The following is a 21,716-nucleotide window of genomic DNA, read 5'->3' as shown; positions in this document are numbered from 1 at the left end:
TATGCCAGCACCATTTGTTGAAGATGCTTTCCTTCTTCCATTGTATACCTTTAGCTCCCTTGTCGAAAATCAGGTGTCCATAGGTTTGTGGGTAAATATCCGGGTCTTCTATTTGATTCCATAGGTTGACATCTCTGTTCTTATGCCAATACCAAGCTGTCTTCAATACTGTAGCTCTGTAATAGAGTTTGAAGTCAGGGATGGTAAAGCCTCCAGAAGTTCCTTTATTGTATAAGATTGTATTGGTTATCCTGGGTTTTTTTGTTTTTCCATATAAACTTTATTATTGTTCTCTCAAGGTCTGTGAAGGAGTTTGATGGGATTTTGATGGGAATTGCATTGAATCTATAGATTGCTTTTGGTAGAATTGCCATTTTTACTATGTTGATTTTCCCAATCTAAGATCAGGGGAGGTCTTTCCATTTTCTGGTATCCTCCTCAATTTCTTTCTTCAAGGTCTTAAAGTTCTTGTCAAATAGGTCTTTCACTTCCTTGGTTAGAGTTACCCCAAGATATTTTATGCTATTTGTGGCTATCATGAAAGGTGATGTTTCTCTGATTTCCCTCTCTGCTTCTTTATCCTTTGTGTATAGTAGGGCAACCGATTTTTTGGAGTTGATCTTGTATCCTGCCACATTACTAAAGGTGTTTATCAACTGTAGGAGTTCTTTGGTAGAGTTTTTGGGGTCGCTTATGTACACTATCATATCGTCTGCAAATAACGAAAGTTTAACTTCATCCTTTCCAATTCGAATCCCCTTGATCCCCTTATGTTGTCTTATTGCTATTGCTAGAACTTCAAGCACTATATTGAAGAGGTATGGAGAGAGTAGACAGCCTTGCCGTGTTCCTGATTTTAGTGGAATGGCTTTGAGTTTCTCTCCATTCAATTTGATGTTTGCTGTCGGCTTTTTATATATTGCTTTTATTATATTTAGGTATGATCCTCGTATCCCCAATCTCTCTAACACCTTTATCATAAAGGGGTGTTGAATTTTGTCAAATGCTTTTTCAGCATCCAATGCAATGATCATATGGTTTTTTTCTTTCATTTTATTTATATGATGGATTACATTGATAGATTTGTGTATGTTGAACCAGCCCTGCATCTCTGGGATGAAGCCTACTTGATCATAATGGATAATTTTTCTAATGTGTTCTTGGATTCGGTTTGCCAGGATTTTATTGAGTATTTTTGCGTCAATGTTCATGAGTGAGATTGGTCTGTGATGCGGGAGAATTGTCTGTATTCTGTCAATCATATTTTAATAAAATGCTGATTGGCCAGGCAGGCAGTATAGGCAGGAAAACCAGACAGGAAGCAGAGGTGATGCAATGAGAACAGGAGAATTCTTGGAAGCAGAAAGTTTCCTCCGCCATTCCTGCACAGACCACCGAAGAGGCAACATGTAAGCTGCCCCCACTGGAAAAGGTACTGAGCCATTATGGCTAACATACATAATGATAATGGATTAATATAAGTTACAAGGACTAATAAAAAGCCTGACCCAATGGGAATATCAGTTTATAATCTTATGGAGTTGTGTGTGATTTCTTTGGGACTTGCCGGTTGTGGGGTATCGGCGGGAATAGATACCCCAACAAGCCAGCCCTCATGTTACAGGTCTGTAATTCTCTTTCTTGGTTGTGTCTTTGTGTGGTTTTGGTATCAGGGTAACTATAGCTTCATAAAAAGAGTTTGGCAATGATTCTTCTGTTTCTATATTGTGAAATACATTAAGGAGTATAGGTATTAGCTCTTTCTGGAACTTCTGGTAGAATTCTTCATTGAAACCATCTGGTCCTGGGCTTTTTTTGGTAGGGAGATTTTTGATAACAGCTTCTAATTCTTCACGACTGACAGGTCTATTTAGATTGTTCACCTGGTCTTGGTTCAACTTTGGTATAGGGTACTTATCTAAAAAAATATCCATTTCTTTTACATTTTCCAACTTTGTGGCATATAAATTTTCGTAGTAAGATCTAATGATTCTCTGAATTTCCTCTGTGTCTGTGGTTATGTGCCCCTTTTCATTTCTGATCCTATTAATTTGCATGTTCTCTCTCTGCCGTTCGATTAATTTGGATAGGGGTTTGTCCATCTTGTTGATTTTCTCCAAGAACCAGCTTTTTGATTCATTGATTCTTTGGATTGTTTTCTCTGTTTCTATTTTGTTGATTTCAGCCCTCAGTTTATTTCCAGTCTTCTAGACCTCCTGGGTGAATCAGCTGCTTTTTTTCTAGAGCTTTCAAGTGTGCTGTTAAGTCTCCAACGTGTGCTTTCTCCGTTTTCTTTAATTGGGCACTTAGTGCTATGAACTTTCCTCTTAGCACTGCTTTCATAGTGTCCCATAGGTATGAGTATGTTGTGTCTTTATTTTCATTAAATTCAAGGAAGAGTTTAATTTCTTTCTTTATTTCTTCCTTGACCCAGGGGTGATTTAGTAGTTGACTGTTCAACTTCCATGAGTTTGTTATCTTCCTGGGGGTAGCACTGTTGTTGAATAATAACTTTAATCCATGGTGGTCTGACAAGACACAGGTGGTTACTAATATTTTTTTCTATCTGTGGAAGTTTGCTTTGTTACCAAGTATGTGGTCAATTTTCGAGAAGGTTCCATGAGCTGCAGAAAAGAAGGTATATTCTTTTCTATTTGGGTGGAATGTTCTATAGATGTCTGTTAAGTCCATTTGATTCAATACCTCCAATAATTCTCTTATTTCTCTGTTAGGTTTCTGTCTGATTGACCTGTCCATTGGTGAGAGAGGAGTGTTGAAGTCTCCTACTATTAGTGTCTGTGGTTTGATGACTGCCTTGAGTTCTAGAAGTGTTTCTTTTACATAAGTAGGAGGCTTTATATTAGGGGCATAGATATTCAGGACTGAGACTTCCTCCTGATGAATTGTTCCTGTTATGAGTATAAAATGTCTGTCTCCATCTCTTCTGATTGATTTTAGTTTGAAGTCAATTTTGTTAGATTTAGAATGGCCACACCTGCTTGTTTCTTAGGTCCGTTTGCTTGAAAAACCTTTTCCCAACCCTTTACTCTGAGTAGATGTCTGTGTTTGTGGTTGAGGTGTGTTTCTTGTAAACGGCAGAGTGTTGGATCCTGTATTCATATCCAATCTCTTAGTCTGTGCCTTTTTATAGGTGAATTGAGTCCATTAATATTAAGTGATATTAATGACCAGTGGTTGTTGACTCCGGTTATTATTATTTTTTGTTTGTTTGTTTAATAGAGTTTGTATGTGTCCCTTCTTTGAGTTAAGCTCGTGAAGGGTCGCTAGATGTCTGAGTTATTGTAGGCAGTGTTGGCAATGTTGGATTCCTTGGGTTGCGATTTTCCTTCTATTACTTTCTGTAAGGCTGGGATTGTGGCTACGAATTGTTTACATTTGTTCTTATCCTGGAATATTTTGTTTTCTGCATTGATAGTGAATGATAACTTGGCTGGGTATAGTAGTCTGAGCTTGCCTCCATGGTCTCTTAGTTTCTGCAGTACCTCTATCCAGAACCTTCTGGCTTTCATGGATTCCATAGAGAAGTTCGGTGTAAGTCTGATAGGTTTACCTTTATAAGTTACTTGACCTTTTTCCTTTGCAGCTCTTAATATACTTTCTTTAATCTGTATGTTTTGTGTTTTGATTATTTAATGGCGAGGGGATTTTTTTTTGATCATGTCTATTCGGTGTTCTGTATGCTTCTTGAACCTTCATAGGAATATCATTCTTTAGGTTGGGAAAGTTTTCTTCTATAATTTTGTTAAATATATTTTCTGGGCCTTTGAGCTGCAGTTCTTCTCCTTCAATCCCTATTATTCTTAGATTTGGTTTTTTTATTGTGTCGCAGATTTCTTGATTGTTTTGTGACGAGAATTTGTTGGATTTGCTGTTTTCTTTGATCTGAGCATTTATTTTCTCTATGCTATCTTCAGACTCTGAGATTCCTTCTTCCATCTCTTGTATCCTATTTGTTATGCTTGATTCTGTAGTCTCGGTTCGTTTACCTAGATTTTCCATATCCAGCCAACCCTCGTTTTGTGTTTTCTTCATTGCCTCCATTTCAGTTTTCAATTCTTGAACTGTTTCCATTACCTGTTTGATTGTTTTTTCTTGGTTTCCCAGTGTATCATTCACGGATTTACTCATTTCTTCGAACTTTTTGTTATACTTCTCCTCCATTTCTTTACTCATTTCTTCAATCTTTTTGTTGTACTTCTCATCCAGTTCTTTAAGGGAGTTATTCACATCCTGTTTAAGGGACTCTATTGCTTTCATAATGGCACTTTTTTCCACTTCTTCTGAATTAAGAGTTTCAAGTCCTTCTATTGTAGGGTCGTTGGGATCTGGTGTTTTCATGTTGTTATTTAGATTGTTGGAGGAGTTCCTGCCTTGGCGTCTGCCCATCTCTTCCTTCAAATGCTCTCTATTGGATCTTCTGGTACCTGGTCAGGTTCCCTTGTTGGGCAGGGACTTCACTGACAGAAGGCCTACCTTTCCTCAGGCAGTCTGTTGAAACACAGGCACTCCCTCCTGCCGGGTTGCACTCACAGCCCAGGCCCAGCGCGCAAGGGAACTGCTCTGGGGAGATCCCTCCTCCAATGGATGTCTGCTAGAAGATCACTGCCTCTTGCTGGCCAGTAATGTGGCTGAACTGACACAGGGCCCACCTGTCCTCAGGCAGGCTATCAAAACACAGGAACTGCCCCTGCTGGGTTGAGCCCACAGCCCAGGCCCAGCGTGCAAGGGAGCTGCTCTGGGGAGATCTTGTGGTCACAGGGGGAAGGGGGGAAGAGAGGAAGGTGTACCTGGATGAAGGCTGGGATGGGATTCGGGAGAGCTCCGCAGGGTGGAGCCTCCACTGCAGGGTCTCATGACTATCTTAAATGTCACCATAGAACCTCCATCCAGCAACTGTTGGAAGCAGATGCAGAGATCATAGTGAAGCACTGGGCTAAGTTCCCAAAGTTCAGTCAAAGAAAGGGAGGAGCAATGATATGAGCAAAGGGGTCAAGACCATCATGTGGATACCCACTGAAATGGCTATCTGATTTTTGACAAAATTAATATTTAAAAGTGGTAGAGAATTTCCTTATGTGTCTTTCAGCCATTTTAGATTCCTGTGTTGAGAGTTCTCTGTTTAGGTCTGTTCTCCATTTTTTTAATGGGTGATTTGTTCTTTTGATGATCAATTTCTTAAGTTCTTTGTATATTTTGGAGATCGGCCCTCTGATAGATGTGGGGTTGGTGAAGCTCTTTTCCCATTCTGTAGGCTGTCGTTTTGTCTTGTTTACTGTGTCCTTTGCTTTACAGAAGCTTTTCAGTTTCAGGAGGTGCCATTTATTAGTTGCTTCTTTCAGTGTCTGTGCTACTGGGTTTATAGTCATCAGAGAAATGTAAACCAGAACAACTCTAAGATTTCATCTTACGCCTGTAAGAATGGCTAAGATCAAAAACACTGATGACAACTTATGCTGGAAAGAATATGGGGTAAAGAGAACACTCCTGCATTGCTGGTGGGAGTGAAAATTGACACAGCCCTTTTGGATATCAGAATGGCGATTTCCCAGAAAATTGGGAAACAACATTCCTCAAGACCCAGCAATAATACTTTTGGGTATATACCCAAAGGATTGTCAATCATACCATAAGGACGCATGCTCAACAATGTTCATAGCATTGTTTGTCATAGTCAGAACTTGGAAACAACCTAAATGCCCCTTAACTGAAGAATGGATAAGGAAAATGTGGTACATTTACACAATGGAGTACTAAACTGCAGAAAAAAATAATGACATTTTGAAATTTTGCAAATGGATGGATCTAGAAAACATCATACTGAGTGAGGTAACCGAAACCCAGAAAGACAAATATTATATGTATTGACTCATAAGTGGATTTTAAACATAAAGCAAAGAAAACCAACCTACAATTCGCAATCCTAGAGAATTTAGACAATAATGAGGACCCTAAGAGAGAGAGATACATGGATCTAGTCTACATGGGAAGTAGAAAAAGACAAGATCTCCTGAGTAAATTGGGAGAATGGGGACCATGAGAAAGGGTTGAAGGGGAGGGAAGAAAAGGGAAGAGGAGCAGAGAAAATATGTAGTCCAATAAAATCAATGAAAAATGAAGTAGTTAAAAACAAAAAAAAAGGTGTTAGAGAAAGGACACCTTCTTTATGAAAAATAGTGCTGGGAAAATTGAATACCTACATGTAGAAAAGTGAACTAAATTCCTGTGACTCACCTTAAACAAAAATCAGTTCAAGATTAATCAAAGGTCTAAAATATTAAAACCACTAAAAGAAAATAAAACAAAAACATTTAAAGTTCTAAATATAGGCAACAATGTTCTGAGTAGATCTCTGGGCTAGTTAGGTTTTATCAAGTTGGCAAAACCTAACATCACCCAAGGAAACAGAACTTCCACCAAACTGGCCTGTAGGCAAGTCTATGGACCATTTTCTTGTATGGTGATGGATTGTGGGAGCACTCAGCTCAGTATGGGCAGTTGGTCCTAGATTGTATAAGGAAGCAAGTTAAGTAAGCCACAGGGAACAAACCTGTAAGCAGCACTTTGCCATAGCCTCTGCGTCAGTTCTTGCCCCTGGCTCCTGACTTGACCTCCTGCCCTGAGTTCCTTTCATGATGGACTTTAACCATAAAATGAAATAAATCCTATCCTCCAAAAGCTGTTTTGGGTTAGTATTTTATAATAGCAACAGAGAAGGAAACTGGAACAGATTCAAATAGCTCAAAAAATAACTAATAAATTAAATTGCATGAAATAAAAATTAATTGAGCAAAGAAAACAACATATAGAGTGGAAAAAAGTATGTTACCTACCTATTCATCAGATATAGGATTGGTATATATAATAAGGAAAGAACCCAAAACAGTTAAACACCAAAAAATCCAAATTGTTGAATCAGCAAATGGGCGATAATTATTTGAAAAGTGTCCACCATCATTAGCCATTGGGAAAATGCAAATTAAAACAACATTACATTTCACCTCACTACATTCAGAATTATTTTTATCAAGAAAACATACAACAGCAAACTCTAGTAAGGATGCAAGACTCCTCATAAACTGCTGGTTGTGAAATAAATTAGTGAAAATGCTATGGAAATCATTACGGAGGTTCATTTTATAAAAAACTAAAAATGCAACTAATATATGATTCATTGATAACACTTGTATGCCCAAAAGAGTCAAAGCCAGCATACTATTTAGGTATCTGCACACCCACACATATAACAGCATTACTCAAAATAACAAAGTAATGAAATTAGACTAGATGCTTTAATTTAAGCAGAGGCAGCAGGATCTCTGTGAGTTCAAGGCCAGCCTGGTCTACAAGAGCTAGTTACAGGACAGGCTCCAAAGCTACAGAGAAACACTGTCTTGAAAAACCAAATAAATAAGTAAATAAATAACATATACATGTGTACATATATAAATATGTATCTGTACTAGTAATATACTTAAAAGGGAAACTGCTGAAAATGCTCTTCAGTAGGTTTCTTATTGTCACTGAATTTCATTGTATGCAATGTCATTTGTTACAATTCTTTTTTGCTTGATTTTTCCTCACACTACGATTAAGCATATCTGATCTCTTAGTGGCAGTTTAGCCCCATTGCACAGGCAATCCAAAGTATCTCTATCTGTGAACACTTAAGGTGCTAGAAAAACATGTCATCAAACTCAGAGGTTGTACACTGAGCTTAGCAGCTAACTTACATATAAAACAATGATCACAAATAAAATAGGTAGTATTGTAGAAACAGACCTCTCCGCCACTGATGTCAAGGTTTCTAGGCAACAAAAGTTACATCAGGGTTCTACATTTTCTTTACTCAGAATCTCTAGTAGCATCTGTAGATTGAAAGTACTATTTATATTGACTGGTTGAGTACTAATATCTTAACAAGAACTGGAGAAAACTTGATATAGGTGAGGAATTGGACATGTTGCTCTCAGGTAATCATTTTAATAATTTGCTTTGTTCTGATTGTTATCTGCAAGATCTCAAGCAGTTAAGATGATAAAAACAGTATTCCTGATATTTTTCTATAAACACCAAAATGGTGGCTATCTGGAAAGCATATCAGTAAAATTCTTCCCACTTCAGCTTAAAATAAAAAATACAAACTCAAAAATATTTTGTTGGAAATATTAATGTTATTCATTATTTATAAAAATTCCTTTTACTAAAGTCATGATTACAAGAAGTTCATTAATTTAATAAAATGAATTTCATTGTATTAGTTACTTTTGCTGCTATTCTCAAATAAAATGACAAAATCAACTGAAGGAAGTGTTTATTATTTTGGCTTATAGTTCCAGGAGAATAGAACCCACAGTGGTGGGGAAGGCATGGAAGCCAAAGCAAGAAGTTGTCTGACCTCATTTCATCCACATACAGGAAGCAGAGACAGAAGAGGAAGCCAAGACAGGTTACCAACCTCACCTCCAGTGAAGCACTTCCTCCAGCCATGCTAAACCTCCTAAATGCTCCATAGCCCCCACAAGCAATACTATCAATGGGGTTCAAGTGTTCAAATCAACCTATATGGAACATTTCTCATTTAAAACATAAAACCCTATCTTCCACTAATTTATAGCAAATAATAATCTCTTACCAAGCATAACTTAAAAGTTGTATAAGCACTTTTTAAACTTTCTGTTTCTAGACATCATATAGTTAAGAAGGCAAACTGACCTCAGAATCAATAGTGGCACTGCCTTCCAAAGTGTTTGTCGATGAAGATTTAGTATTAAGGAGCAGATTATGAACAGAACCAGGAAGCTAATAGAGGTGATAAGGAGCAATTTAGACATTAGTGTGTTGTTAAGGAAATGCCAAATCTTCAAAAGAGAGAAGGCCTTAGTAAAAACCCAGTGCTTTTTTATGCCCATACAGGATGTAATTTGCATTCAAGAGAATAAATGTATAAAAGACCTTGACAAACTAAAATCTCATGTCTTCCTGGCTGGCTGACTGGACAATACTGAGCTCAGTCCACTCTACCTCTTTGCCCAAGGCTGAAAATTTACTCAAGATGTCTCCTATTTCTATGTGCATAATCCTATAGCAAATAAAACTCACCAAATTTAGTAAGAGCTAATACCAACGAATGTAGGGGGCCCCATCCTATTTATAGGTAAAACAGTATTTAAATTATTTTATTTACTTATTTTATAAATGTGAAATTGTAAGTTTAAGAAAAGGTCTGACCTCCAAAATATACAAAGAACACAAGAAACTAGACACTAAAACTCTAATTAACCCAATTAAAAAATGGGGTACTGAACTGAACAGAGAATTCACAACACATGAACTTCGAATGGCCAAAAGACACTTAAGGTCAGGCTCAACCTCCTTAGTGATCAGGGAAATGCAAATCAAAACCACTTTGAGATACCATCTTACACCTGTCAGAATAACCAAACTCAAAAACACCAATGATAGCCTATGCTGGAGAGGATATGGAGTGAGGGGAACACTCATCCATTGGTGAGAATGCAAACTTGTGCAGCCACTGTGGAAATCAGTGTGGCGGTTTCTCAGGAACCTGGGAGTCAACCTCCCTCAGGACCCAGCAATTCCACTCTTGGAAATATACCCAAGAGATGCCCTATCATACTACAAAAGCATTTGTTCAACTATGTTCATAGCAGTACTATTTGTAATAGCCAGTACCTGGAAACAACCTAGGTGCCCCTCAATAGAAGAATGGTTAAAAAAGGTGTGGAACATATACACGTTAAAGTTTTACTCAGCGGTAAAAAACAATGACATCTTGAATTTTGCATGCAAATGGATGGAAATAGAAAATGCTTTACTGAGTGAGGTAACCCAGACCCAAAAAGAGGAATATGGTATGTACTCACTCATAAGTGGATTCTAGCCATAGTTAAAGGTCTTTGAGTCTATAATTCGTGATCCTAAAGAAGCTAAATAAGAAGATGAACCTGAAGAAAATCATATAGTTATCCTCCTGGATATTAGAAGCAGACAAGATTGCCAGACAAACTTGGGTGCATGGGGGGATGGGGGGCTGGAAGTAAGGGGAGATAGTTAGGGAGAGGGGAGAGGGGGAAGATTGGGGATGGCTTGGGGGAATGGGATGGGGGGGGAGGAAGGATGGTTATGGGAGCAGGGAAGTATATATCTCAACTAAGAGAGCCATTTTAGGGTTTGCAAGAGACTTGATTCTGGAGGGGTTCCCAGGTCCAAGGAGAGGTACCCCAGATTGTTCCCTCGGCTTCAGAGAAGAGGGTGCCTGAACTGGCCTTGGCCCATAACCATACTGATGAATATTTTGCATGTCACCACAGAACCTTCATCTGGCGATGGATGGAGATAGAGACAGAGACACATATTGGAACACTGGACTTAACTCCCTAGGTCCAAATGAGAAGCAGAGGGAGGGAGAAAGTGAGCAAGGAAGGCAGAACCAGAGGGAACCTTCATCCGACGATGGATGGAGATAGAGTTGAAGACCCACATTGGAGCACGGGACTGAGCCCCCAAGGTCCAAATAAAGAGCAGAAGGAGGGAGAACATGAAAAAGGAAGTCAGGACCGCGAAGGGTGCGTTCACCCACTGAGACAAGGGGGCTGATCTAATGAGAGCTCACCAAGGCCAGCTGGAATGGGACTGAAGGAGCATGTGATCAAACCGGAGTCTCTCAATGTGGCTGACATGGTGGCTGACTGAGAAGCCATTGACAATGGCACTGGGTCTTGTTTTGTCTGCATATACTGGCTTTTTTGGATCCTGGACTGTTTGGATGCTCACCTTCATGGACCTGGAAGGAGGGGGGAGGAACTTGGACTTCCCACAGGGCAGGAAACCCTGACTGCTCTTGGGACTGGTGAGGGAGGAGGAGAGGGAGTGGGGGGAGCAGGAGGGTATTGGGAGGAGGGGAGGAAGTGGAAATTCTTTAAATAAATAAATAAGGAAAAAAGAAAACTATAAATAAGACAAAGTGCATGGAAAGAAATGCTAGGAGAAGATCTTTAATCAAAATGTAGATTAGGAAGATTGAGATGGAGATTAGGAAGAAAGAAAATTAATTTCATCATAAACACCCTTAGAAAATAACATAGGGAAGCTAGGATTCCCATTATGCCATACTCAAAGGCTTAGAGGAAAGCACACAAAGCATTGCTGGTAAATGCCAAGGCCATTAGCAAACATGAGCCTGTGGCTAAAGAGTATTCATGGCCTAATAGGTTAAGCTTAGTTCATGTTAAGGATTTTAGATTTCAGCCAAAAATCTGGGGAACCTTCGTAGTATTTAGAACAACTCCATACTCTACTTTTTATTTGGAAAGTACTCAGAAAAATGCAAAAAACTTTAAATATGGCTAGAATCCACTTATGAGTGAGTACATACCATATTCCTCTTTTTGGGTCTGGGTTACCTCACTCAGTAAAGCATTTTCTATTTCCATCCATTTGCATGAAAAATTCAAGATGTCATTGTTTTTTACCGCTGAGTAAAACTCTAACGTGTATATGTTCCACACCTTTTTTAACCATTCTTCTATTGAGGGGCACCTAGGTTGTTTCCAGGTACTGGCTATTACAAATAGTACTGCTATGAACATAGTTGAACAAATGCTTTTGTAGTATGATAGGGCATCTCTTGGGTATATTTCCAAGAGTGGAATTGCTGGGTCCTGAGGGAGGTTGACTCCCAGGTTCCTGAGAAACCGCCACACTGATTTCCACAGTGGCTGCACAAGTTTGCATTCCCACCAACAATGAATGAGTGTTCCCCTCACTCCATATCCTCTCCAGCATAGGCTATCATTGGTGTTTTTGAGTTTGGCTATTCTGACAGGTGTAAGATGGTATCTCAAAGTGGTTTTGATTTGCATTTCCCTGATCGCTAAGGAGGTTGAACATGACCTTAAGTGCCTTTTGGCCATTCGAAGTTCATCTGTTGTGAATTCTCTGTTCAGTTCAGTACACCATTTTTTAACTGGGTTAATTAGAGTTTTAGTGCCTAGTTTCTTGAGTTCTTTGTATATTTTGGAGATCAGACCTTTGTCTGATGAGGGGTTAGTGAAGATCTTTTCCCAGTCAGAAGGTAGCCTTTTTGTCTTACTGACAGTGTCCTTTGATTTACCGAAGCTTCTCAATTTCAGTAGGTCCCATTTATTCATTGATTCTCTTATTGTCTGTGCTACTGGGGTGCTACTTAGGAAGTGGTCTCCTGTGCCTATATCTTGTAGACTACTTCCCACTTTCTCTTCTATCAGGTTCAAAGTGGTCAGATTAATGTTGATGTCTTTAATCCATTTGGACTTGATTTTTGTGCATGGTGATAGATATGGATCTACTTTCATTCTTCTATGGGTTTACATCCAGTTATGCCAGCACCATTTGTTAAAGATGCTTTCCTTCTTCCATTGTATACCTTTAGCTCCCTTGTCGAAAATCAGGTGTTCATAGGTTTGTGGGTTAATATCCAGGTCTTCTATTCGATTCCATAGGTCGACCTCTCTGTTGTTATGTCTTTGAGCCTATAATTCATGATCCTAGAGAAGCTAAATAAGAAGGTGAACCTGAAGAAAGTCATATAGTTATCCTCCTGGATATTGGAAGTAGTCAAAATTATCAGGCAAACTTGGGTGCACGGGGGGATGGGGGTGGATGTAAGGGGAGAGGGTTAGAGAGAAGGGAGAGGGCGAGGATTGGGTATGGCTTGGGGGAATGGGATGGGGGGGAAGGATAGATATGGGAGCAGGGAAGTATATATCTCAACTAAGGGAGCCATTTTAGGGTTTGCAAGAGACTTGATTCTGGAGGTGTTCCCAGGCCCAAGGTGAGGTCCCCAGATTGTTCCCTGGGCAGCAGAGAAGAGGGTGCCTGAACTGGCCTTGGCCCATAACCATACTGATGAATATTTTGCATGTCACCACAGAACCTTCATCTGGCGATGGATGGAGATAGAGACAGAGACACATATTGGAACACTGGACTTAACTCCCTAGGTTCAAATGAGAAGCAGAAGGAGGTAGACTATGAGCAAGAAAGGCAGGACTGAGGGAACCTTCATCTGACAATAGATGGAGATAGGGACGGAGACCCACATTGGAGCACTGGACTGAGCCCCTAAGGTCCAAATGAGGAGCAGAAGGAGCGAGAACATGAAAAAGGAAGTCAGGATGGCGATGGGTGCGATCATCCTCTGATACAAGGGGACTGATCGAATGAGAGCTCACCAAGGCCAGCTGAACTGGGACTGAACGAGCATGTGAACAAACCGGAGTTTCTGAATGTGATGGACATGGTCGCTGACTGAGAAGCCATTGACAATGGCACTGGGTCTTGTTTAGTCTGCATGTACTGGCTTTTTGGGATCCTAGTCTGTTGGGGTGCTCACCTTCCTAAACCTGGAGGGAGAGGGGAGGAACTTGAACTTCCCACAGGGCAGGAAACCCTGACTGCTCTTAGGACTGGAGAGGGTGGAGGAGAGGGAGTGGGGGGGGCGAGGAGAGGGAGTGGGGGGAATGGGAGGGTATGGGGAGGAGGGGAGGAAGTGGAAATTTTTATAAACAAATAAATTAATTAATTTAAAAAAATAGAAAAAATGCAGAAAATTTCAAAAATGAAAAGTATGTGAATAATGCAGATAAGATACTGTGTGTTAAACTCTGGTCACACTAATGGCTATATAATAATTGAAAACAAGCCAAACCAAAAGCAAGCCTGTCAGATAGAATGGATAAGATATGCAAAATAAGGGAGGGGAGAGAAAAAAATGGGGTGTAATCCTACATTTTCTGCTTTTATTGACAAGGTTAATAGTATCAGGATCAAGTATGCTATCAGGGGACCATGGGACAAGAAAAGATTTGCTGCTGATATATGTCAAAATATCCTGAGATGCCTAAAGACCTCACATACTTTTTCATTGGCTAACGAAATGAGCCAAGGAAGAAAATATACTCTTTTTAGTCTTGTATGAAGAACAGGTCACAGAGCCGGACTAGATAATTTATTTCTGGTTACTCAAATAGGGATTAATAGTAGCCCAGGGAAAAGAGAAAAGAGCTGCATTAGAACCTTGAAAAGTAATAGCATTCAAAGTCTTGACTACATTTTTTCTACTATAGAAGCTATATCTTTAAACTTATACCAAATGCAAAGAAATGTAAGTATTTCTGTTTTCAGAGAAAATGGTCAGACAAAAAGTATCATTTTGCTAAAATTGTGATGCCAAAATGAAGGATACAAGATATGGTCTATCAGAGGACCTCATGGTCAGCTTGACCTATTTACACGTCTCCCCTGCTGAGTAGAAGTTTAGTGTCATCCAGAGAACTAAAAGTAGAACATAGTATTGGAATACAACATTGCAGAAATCTTCCAGAAAATGTGAAAAACAGTCAGGATATAGAAAATAGGAGATAAGCTATTTTCCAAAGAAAGCTGTCTTCTGGACATGACAGCACCTCTGTAGCTCTGAACTCATAGCAGCTGTGGTTGACTGTACAAGACTACACAGCATCAAGTCAGTCAGTGTTCCAGCAGAGAACTGCAATTCTCAGCATCCTTACTCCATTTTTGTTCCCATTTTCATTCTAAGATTATAAAATTGTACACAGATTCTGGGATGGTTGTTTTCTTATTCCCTTGCATGTGGTATCTCTCAAATTTGACTCATTCTCTTGTAAAGCTTTATTCTTATTTACATGTTTGAATGTTTTGCCCGAATGTATGTATGTGAAGTATGCGTGTGCCTGGTGCCCACAGAAGCAGGAAGAACTGGAGTTACAGTCAGTTATGAGTTGTTATGTGGGTGCTGGGAACAAAAATAAAAAACCCTGGTCTTGCGCAGGAGCAGCAAGTACTCTTTCTTAACCTCTGAGTCAATTAAGCATCCCCAACTAACCATACTTTAAGATCTGAGCTTTGATGTTACTTCTGCAGTGAAAGTGCCCCTGGTTCCTAGGAGTACCCAAGTACAACTTCTCTACTTCTTGTATTTGCTCAAGGCCACTTAAAATTAACTCCCAAGAGATTAAGTTCCTTGAGAATTTGCAACTTACCTTTTTGACTTCCTCTCAATAATTACTATAGTCATAAGTACAAGTTTGTCCATGATGGCGGGATAAATGAAAAGACTAACAAATAAGACATGAAAAGAAGTCTACTGTGGGAAGGAGAGGCTGGAGAGAAGAGGGCTCAGATTGGTAGGAGGTTATGCTATAGAAGACACGCGCTATACAGTGCTAATAACTTTTCTGTTGCTATAGTAGACTTCCCTGACAAAAATTAAATTAGGGAAGAAAGGTTACAGTTACAAAGGTGCTAAAGTCCATAAAAGTGGGGGAAGACATGGCGGGAGGAGTATAAAGCCAGCCTGGCAATCAGGAAGCAGAGTGAGATCAAGCCATTTAAGCTAAGATCATGTCTTTGTCATTGAGTAATGCCACAGTGCACATGTTGATGTAGATGTTTTATCAACATACTGATTTCATTTCCTTTGACTATAGAACTGGTAGTGGGACTGCAGCAACACATGGTAGCTCTCTTTAATTATTACCTTCACACTGTTTTCCATGATAACAGATAACATAACATCGTGCCAATGGTATGCAAATATTTCCTTTTCCACAGGCTCTCAGAACTTCTTGTTTTGTTTGTTTCTTTTCTGTAGAGTAATCTTCTTATACACTGTAAAGAGTTGTCATTCAAATTGGTTTAATAAAACATTGATTGGCCAGTAGCTGGCAGGAAGTATAGGTGGGACAACTGAACTAAGGATGATGGGAAAGAGGAGGGTTAGGACAGAGGAGATGACAGCCAGACACCAAGGAAGCAGGACATTTAAAAATGAGGTAACAAGTCATGAGCCACATGGCAAAGCATAAATAGAAATGAGGGTTAATTTAAGTATAAGGGTTAGCTAATAAGAAGCCTAAGCTATCAGTCGAGCGTTCTTATAAGGAATATTAAGCCTCAGAGTCAATTAATTGGGAAGTGACTTTCAGGTATTTGGGAACAGACAGGCAGGAAAGAAACATCTGTTTACATTCATTTGTTTCCTTTTTCAAGACAGGCTTTTGCCCTGGCTGTCCTGGAACCTGCTCTGCAGACTAGACTGGTCTTACATTCAGAGATCCACATGCCTCTACCTCCCAAGTGCTGGAATTAAAGGCGTGTGCTACCACTGCCTGATGTTATCAGCACTTCTTTTTTATTTAATTTTTATTTATTTAAAATCTTAAATTTCTTTTAATTAAAACCTTTAAAATTTTACATACATCCCATTTTCCTTCCTTCATTTCTCCTGCCTGTACCTCTCCCAGTTTGCTTCCCCATTCACTTCTCAGAGGATTATCAGCACTTCAACAACACTGATTTTTTTTTTTATGCAAGCCAACGAACAGGTGAGAGTTAATATCTCATGTGGTTTTGATTTGCTGTTTCTTGATGATTAATGATGTTGAATTATTTTTACTGTATTCCTTTTGTACGTGTGTGTACATATTCTTTTGATAAATGTCTATTCAGATTAGGTCATTTTAAGTCAGCTGAATTGTTTTTTGTCATTTTGTTGTTAAGAGACTGAGAAAGAGTACTGTTTGTCTTTCCTAGAATACAAAGCCAAATATAAAAGTAAAATTAAAGGAATAAATAACTTTAGGTGTTCTAATGAAAATGTTACTGAAAATGCTAATAGGTCAGATAGCTCTCGTTAATATAAAAAAGTCAAACACTTCCAAAATTATATTGGCCCTAGGTAACCTAAGTGTTACCTACCACATTTGCTGTTGGCCCAGACTCTTTGGTTTGTGCAGTCTTGCTTCTAAAGTGGCTGAGATTTACATTTAGCTCAAAAAATCGTAGAGAATTTATCAGTTAATTGTCCTGAAGACTTGTTCCCTAGCTTTTCTCATTTACTCAGAATAGATCAAATCTTTTCAGAAGTTCTGATGTGCATCAAATCATGCCTGGCTGGTTTCTAGATTCTAAACATCGGTTCCTTTCTTCCCTACTGATAGGCTCTAGGAAATGTTACCAACTGCTGTCGATATTATTGATATTTACCATCAAGCATGAAGGGATTCGAAACTTTTAAATTATACGTGCCATTTTCCTGAACAGACTTAAAATGTGATGAGTAAGGCAGCATAAATGACAAAGTACAAACACAAAGAATCCATATTTTCTATACAGTTTAGCATCAAAGTACAAGTCTCTGGGAGGCCAGAAGAACTGGAGTTACAGCCACTTGTGAGTTGTCATGTGGGTGCTGGGAATGGAACAATATGGTCCTGTGCAGAAGCAGCAAGTGCTCTTAACCTCTGAGCCATCATTCCTCCATCCTCAACGCATCACCCATTAAGTCTCAGCTTCCATAGGAAAAGAATCCTTGATTGCTTGGTATAGTTAAGTGCAACACACACACACACACACACACACACACACACACACACACACACACAAACACACACACACATCTTTGGTTATGATCTCAAGTCTAGAATCACAAGGATATTAAAAAAACGGGTATCTTTTTTTCTTTTCTTTTTCTTTACTTATTAAAATACTAACTTTGTGGAGTAAGGGTGGGAAGGCAAACTTGTGTAGCCACTTTGGAAATCAGTATGGAGGTTTTTCAGAAAATTGGGAATCAACCTACTTCAAGACCCAGCAATACCCCTCTTGAGCATATACCCAAAGGAAGCTCAGTCATACTACAAGGACATTTGTTCAGCTATGTTCCTAGCAACATTATTTGTAAGATCCAGAACCTGGAAACAACCTAGATGCCCCTCAACTGAAGAATGGATAAAGAAAATGTGGTACATTTACACAACGGAGCACTACTCAGTGGTTTAAAAAAAATGACATCTTGAAATTTGCATGCAAACGGATGGAACTAGAAAAAAAATATCCTGAGTAAGGTAACCCAGACCCAGAAAGACAAACACAGCCTGGACTCACTCATCAGTGGATACTAGATGTAAAGCAAAGGATAACCAGGCCACAATGCACAGCCCCAGAGAAGCTAGGTAACAAGGAGGACCCTAAGATGGACACTCATGGATCACCCTGAGAAGGGTAAATAGATGAGATCTCCAGAGTAAGTTGGGGGTTGGGGTGGTAGATGTGAGGGGATGAGGGATGAGAACACAAGGGAACAGGGTAGTCCAGTTACAGGAGGGATGGTGTGGGAGAGCAATGAAAGAGATACCTTGATAGAGGGAGCTGTTATGGGGTTAGGGAGCAAAGTGGTGCTAAGAAAATTCTCAGGAATCCACAATGATGAGCCCAGCTAAGACTTCTAGAAGCAGTAGTGGAGAGGGTGCTGTAACTGGCCTTTGCCTGTAATCAGATCGTTGATGGCCCTAGTTGTCATCATAGAGCTTTTATTCAGAAACTGATGGAAACAGATGTAGAGATCCACAGCCAAGCACCAGGCAGAGCTCAGGGAGTCCAGTTGAAGAGAAGGAGGACGGATTACATGAACAGTGGGGGACAAGATCATGATGGGGAACCACAGAGACAGCTGACCCACGTTAGTTGGAGCTCATGCAGCTTGGGAGCCTGCAAGGAACCAAACTAGGCCTGCTGTGTATGGGTGACAGTTGTGTGGCCTGGTCTGTTTGTGGGTCCTCTGAAAGTGGTACCAGGATATATCCCTGGTGCACTAGTTGGCCTTTTGAAACCCATTCCCTATGGTGGGATGCCTTGTTCAGCCTTGATGAATGGGGGAGGGGCTTGATCCTGCCTCAACTGAATGAGCCAGGCTTTCTTGATTCCCCACGGGAGACCTTACCATTTCTGAGGCGTGGATGGGATGGAAGGAGTGGATGGGGTGGGAGGGGGAACTGTGGTTGGTATGTAAAATTAGTAAAAAGATAAAATGCCATGTGTTGACCCCCCACAATCTCCATATCTGGCCACTACTACTACACTGTCTTGTCACAGCATATTCCATATTCCATATTCTCTTAGCAAAATAGAATTTTATCTTTTAAAGCTAACCAGACATTTTATACAACACAACCTTGGCAAAAGAACCTGACCAATATTTATCAAACACAGTAGGAAACGTTCTCATTTTGATTATGAAAGGGCAGCCTGATATCAATTGTTACAGAAATAAAATAAGAGAAATGTTCCACACACCGTTTAAACTATTTTCCCAAACGTATTTAAACACTGTCACAGATCCTACATAGCCTCTTCCTGGCTAGTCACCCCAAAGCAATTCACCTACCAGATCAACTTGGCTTCCACTTTGGGAAGATCACCTTTTTCTGTACTTGCTGCCATTTTACTTAATTGTGTTCTGAATAACTAGATCCTAGGTGGTTGCTTGGGGAGTGTTTCTTGACTTGGTCCTGCTGGTTGTGAGTTTTTCTATGTTGGCTTCACTTCTGTGCATTTTGGGGTAGAGTTCCTCGTGTAGATTCCTTCGCTGTAACTTTTGATTCTGTTTTCTCCTTATCATTGTTCCCATCTGCAGCACTGCCAGCATCACCTTTGCTAGCCTCAAGCCTCCCTCTTCAGTTCTGTTGTACTATCATACCATTTCAGGGAACAATCCCTTTCCAAACATGCTTAAGAGCCATACAACCTCCTTTTCTTTATCATCTCAGTCTCCTCACAACACAGGTAAGTGTTGCTAATTAATCTCCACAGGCCATGAACCACACTTAAGGCCATAATATTAAGCCCCCAAGGGAACCATTGACTGTACAGACTCTTTTCAAAGCTGTCACTGTCGCTTTCACTAGATGACCTTCCAAATCCATTGCCTCTGCCTCAGTGCTGTATGAATCATCCTGTGGTTCTAGCCCCGGAGCTGACCATTCTTAGTGGCAGCTGGTGCTCATTTTCCTCGTTATCCACCTTAAAATGATCATCATCGTCAGCCTTTGGTTTACAACCCAAAAACCAGTTCTGAGTCCCCAGGGAGCTCACGTTTATGCCCATCTAATCTTTTAATGGTATGCTGGCACACAACTAGGTGAGAGAAGACAGATGGAGACAATTGACAACTCCTCCTGAGAACAGGCATACAGGACAGAATCTCCAGGGTGTGAATCATTTTTCAATGAAAATTTTCTCCTCCAAGGAAACTAGCAAAATTGTGTGAACTCTGTGAAGTGTGTCCATATGGAAGCTTTGACTCCTTGTGGTACTTACAATGGCATTAAGCACAAAGTTTTGTGTTTGAAAATCTAGATATTGCCTAAGATACTTGTATGCGATTTTTAATACAAATAATACATGCATGTGATTTTTAAGAAGTGTTACAAAAGAGCATTTTTGTGTTTGTATGTATCATGTACCATATTTAATAATCTGTTCATCAGCTAAATGTGCTTTAGGACTGTATACATAGTCAACAATAGATTTTGAGGTAAGAGCAGAGAACTCAAATTCAGGATACTGGTTGTCACTGGAGGAAAGAATGGGAGAAATGTAATTTGAGAGAAGATATGGCTTTTAAGCTACTTGATAATATGTTCTGTTTCTTAAGTTAGGTGGTAAGTGAAAGCTATTGCTTTTTATTTATTGAGTTAAGAAGCATATTTTAAAAGTACCTTCTCCAACCTTGACAACCTTGATTTCCAAAACATCATTACTTCCACATTTCCATATATCTCCCTCCAGCAAATTCTCATTCCTAAGATACAGCTCTGTATGACATGTAATTTTCCTCTGTATGTTGTAGCTTTTTAGTTTCATGCAATTTTATTATGTATTTTATTACCATTAAGGAATAAAGAAATTGCTTTGGACCTATAACAGGGCAGAACTTAACTAGGTGAGGAAAACTAAGCTGAATGTGATAGAGAAGGGTTATCTGTCTATTGTGTTATTTTCATTGGTCAATAAAGAGACTGCCTTGGCCCCTTGATAGGACAGAAAATAAGGTAGACGGAGTAAACAGAACAAAATGCTGGGAAGAGGGCTATGAGCCAGACGCCATGGAGCCAGCCACTAGGTCAGGCATGCTGAATCTTTTCCGGGCTAAGCTAGCTGTGCGGGAGCCGGTCAGGAAGAAAAGCAGGCCTGCCCGCAGCCCCTCACTACAGATGGCACCAACGTGGATAACTGAATCCACAGAAAGCTTGAGAAAGCTTGGGAACGAATAGAGTAAAGCATGTTTTGTTGGTAGCAGCAATTTCTCAGGTCTGCTCTGTTTGCTAGAGCAAGCAAGTGCTCTCGTCTAAGGGAGGCTTCCTGACTCAGCTTTAGCTGCAAAACTTTGTAGCTCATTAAGAGGTCCTGCCTCGAAACACTTAAACGGTGTTGGTGAAAAACTGAATGCATGCTTTTTGGTTTTCAGCCGTAGCAGGAAAAAAAGCTGTGCTGTTTTAAAATGCCGTCTTTCTGGGCTGCCCTGCCAGGGCAATCTCTGACTCTTTCAGGCAGGCAGTCCGACTGAGTGTGGTCTGTGAGCAGAATGCTCCAGCTTGCTTGCTAGCAGGGACCTTGAAATTCCACAGAGTTGTGGCAATAAAAATGGCTTCAGCAGTACCTCTACCATGAGGCTGAAAAGCTAAGAAATGGCCTAGATCCAGCCATCAAAGCCACGGTTTTAGGCTCATGTGGTCAGAAAAAAGGAGAGATATACAGTAAAGAGAGATTCAAAGACAAAAAAAAAAAAACCTCTAAATGGTTTATAGTGTATTACAAATAAATGCAGGATAAAA

This window comes from Myodes glareolus, chromosome X (assembly GCF_982192425.1).
Source record: "Myodes glareolus chromosome X, mMyoGla1.1, whole genome shotgun sequence".
NCBI classification, from domain to species: domain Eukaryota; kingdom Metazoa; phylum Chordata; class Mammalia; order Rodentia; family Cricetidae; genus Myodes; species Myodes glareolus.
The sequence above is the reverse complement of the archived record's forward strand: the minus strand, read 5'-3'. Positions refer to the sequence as shown.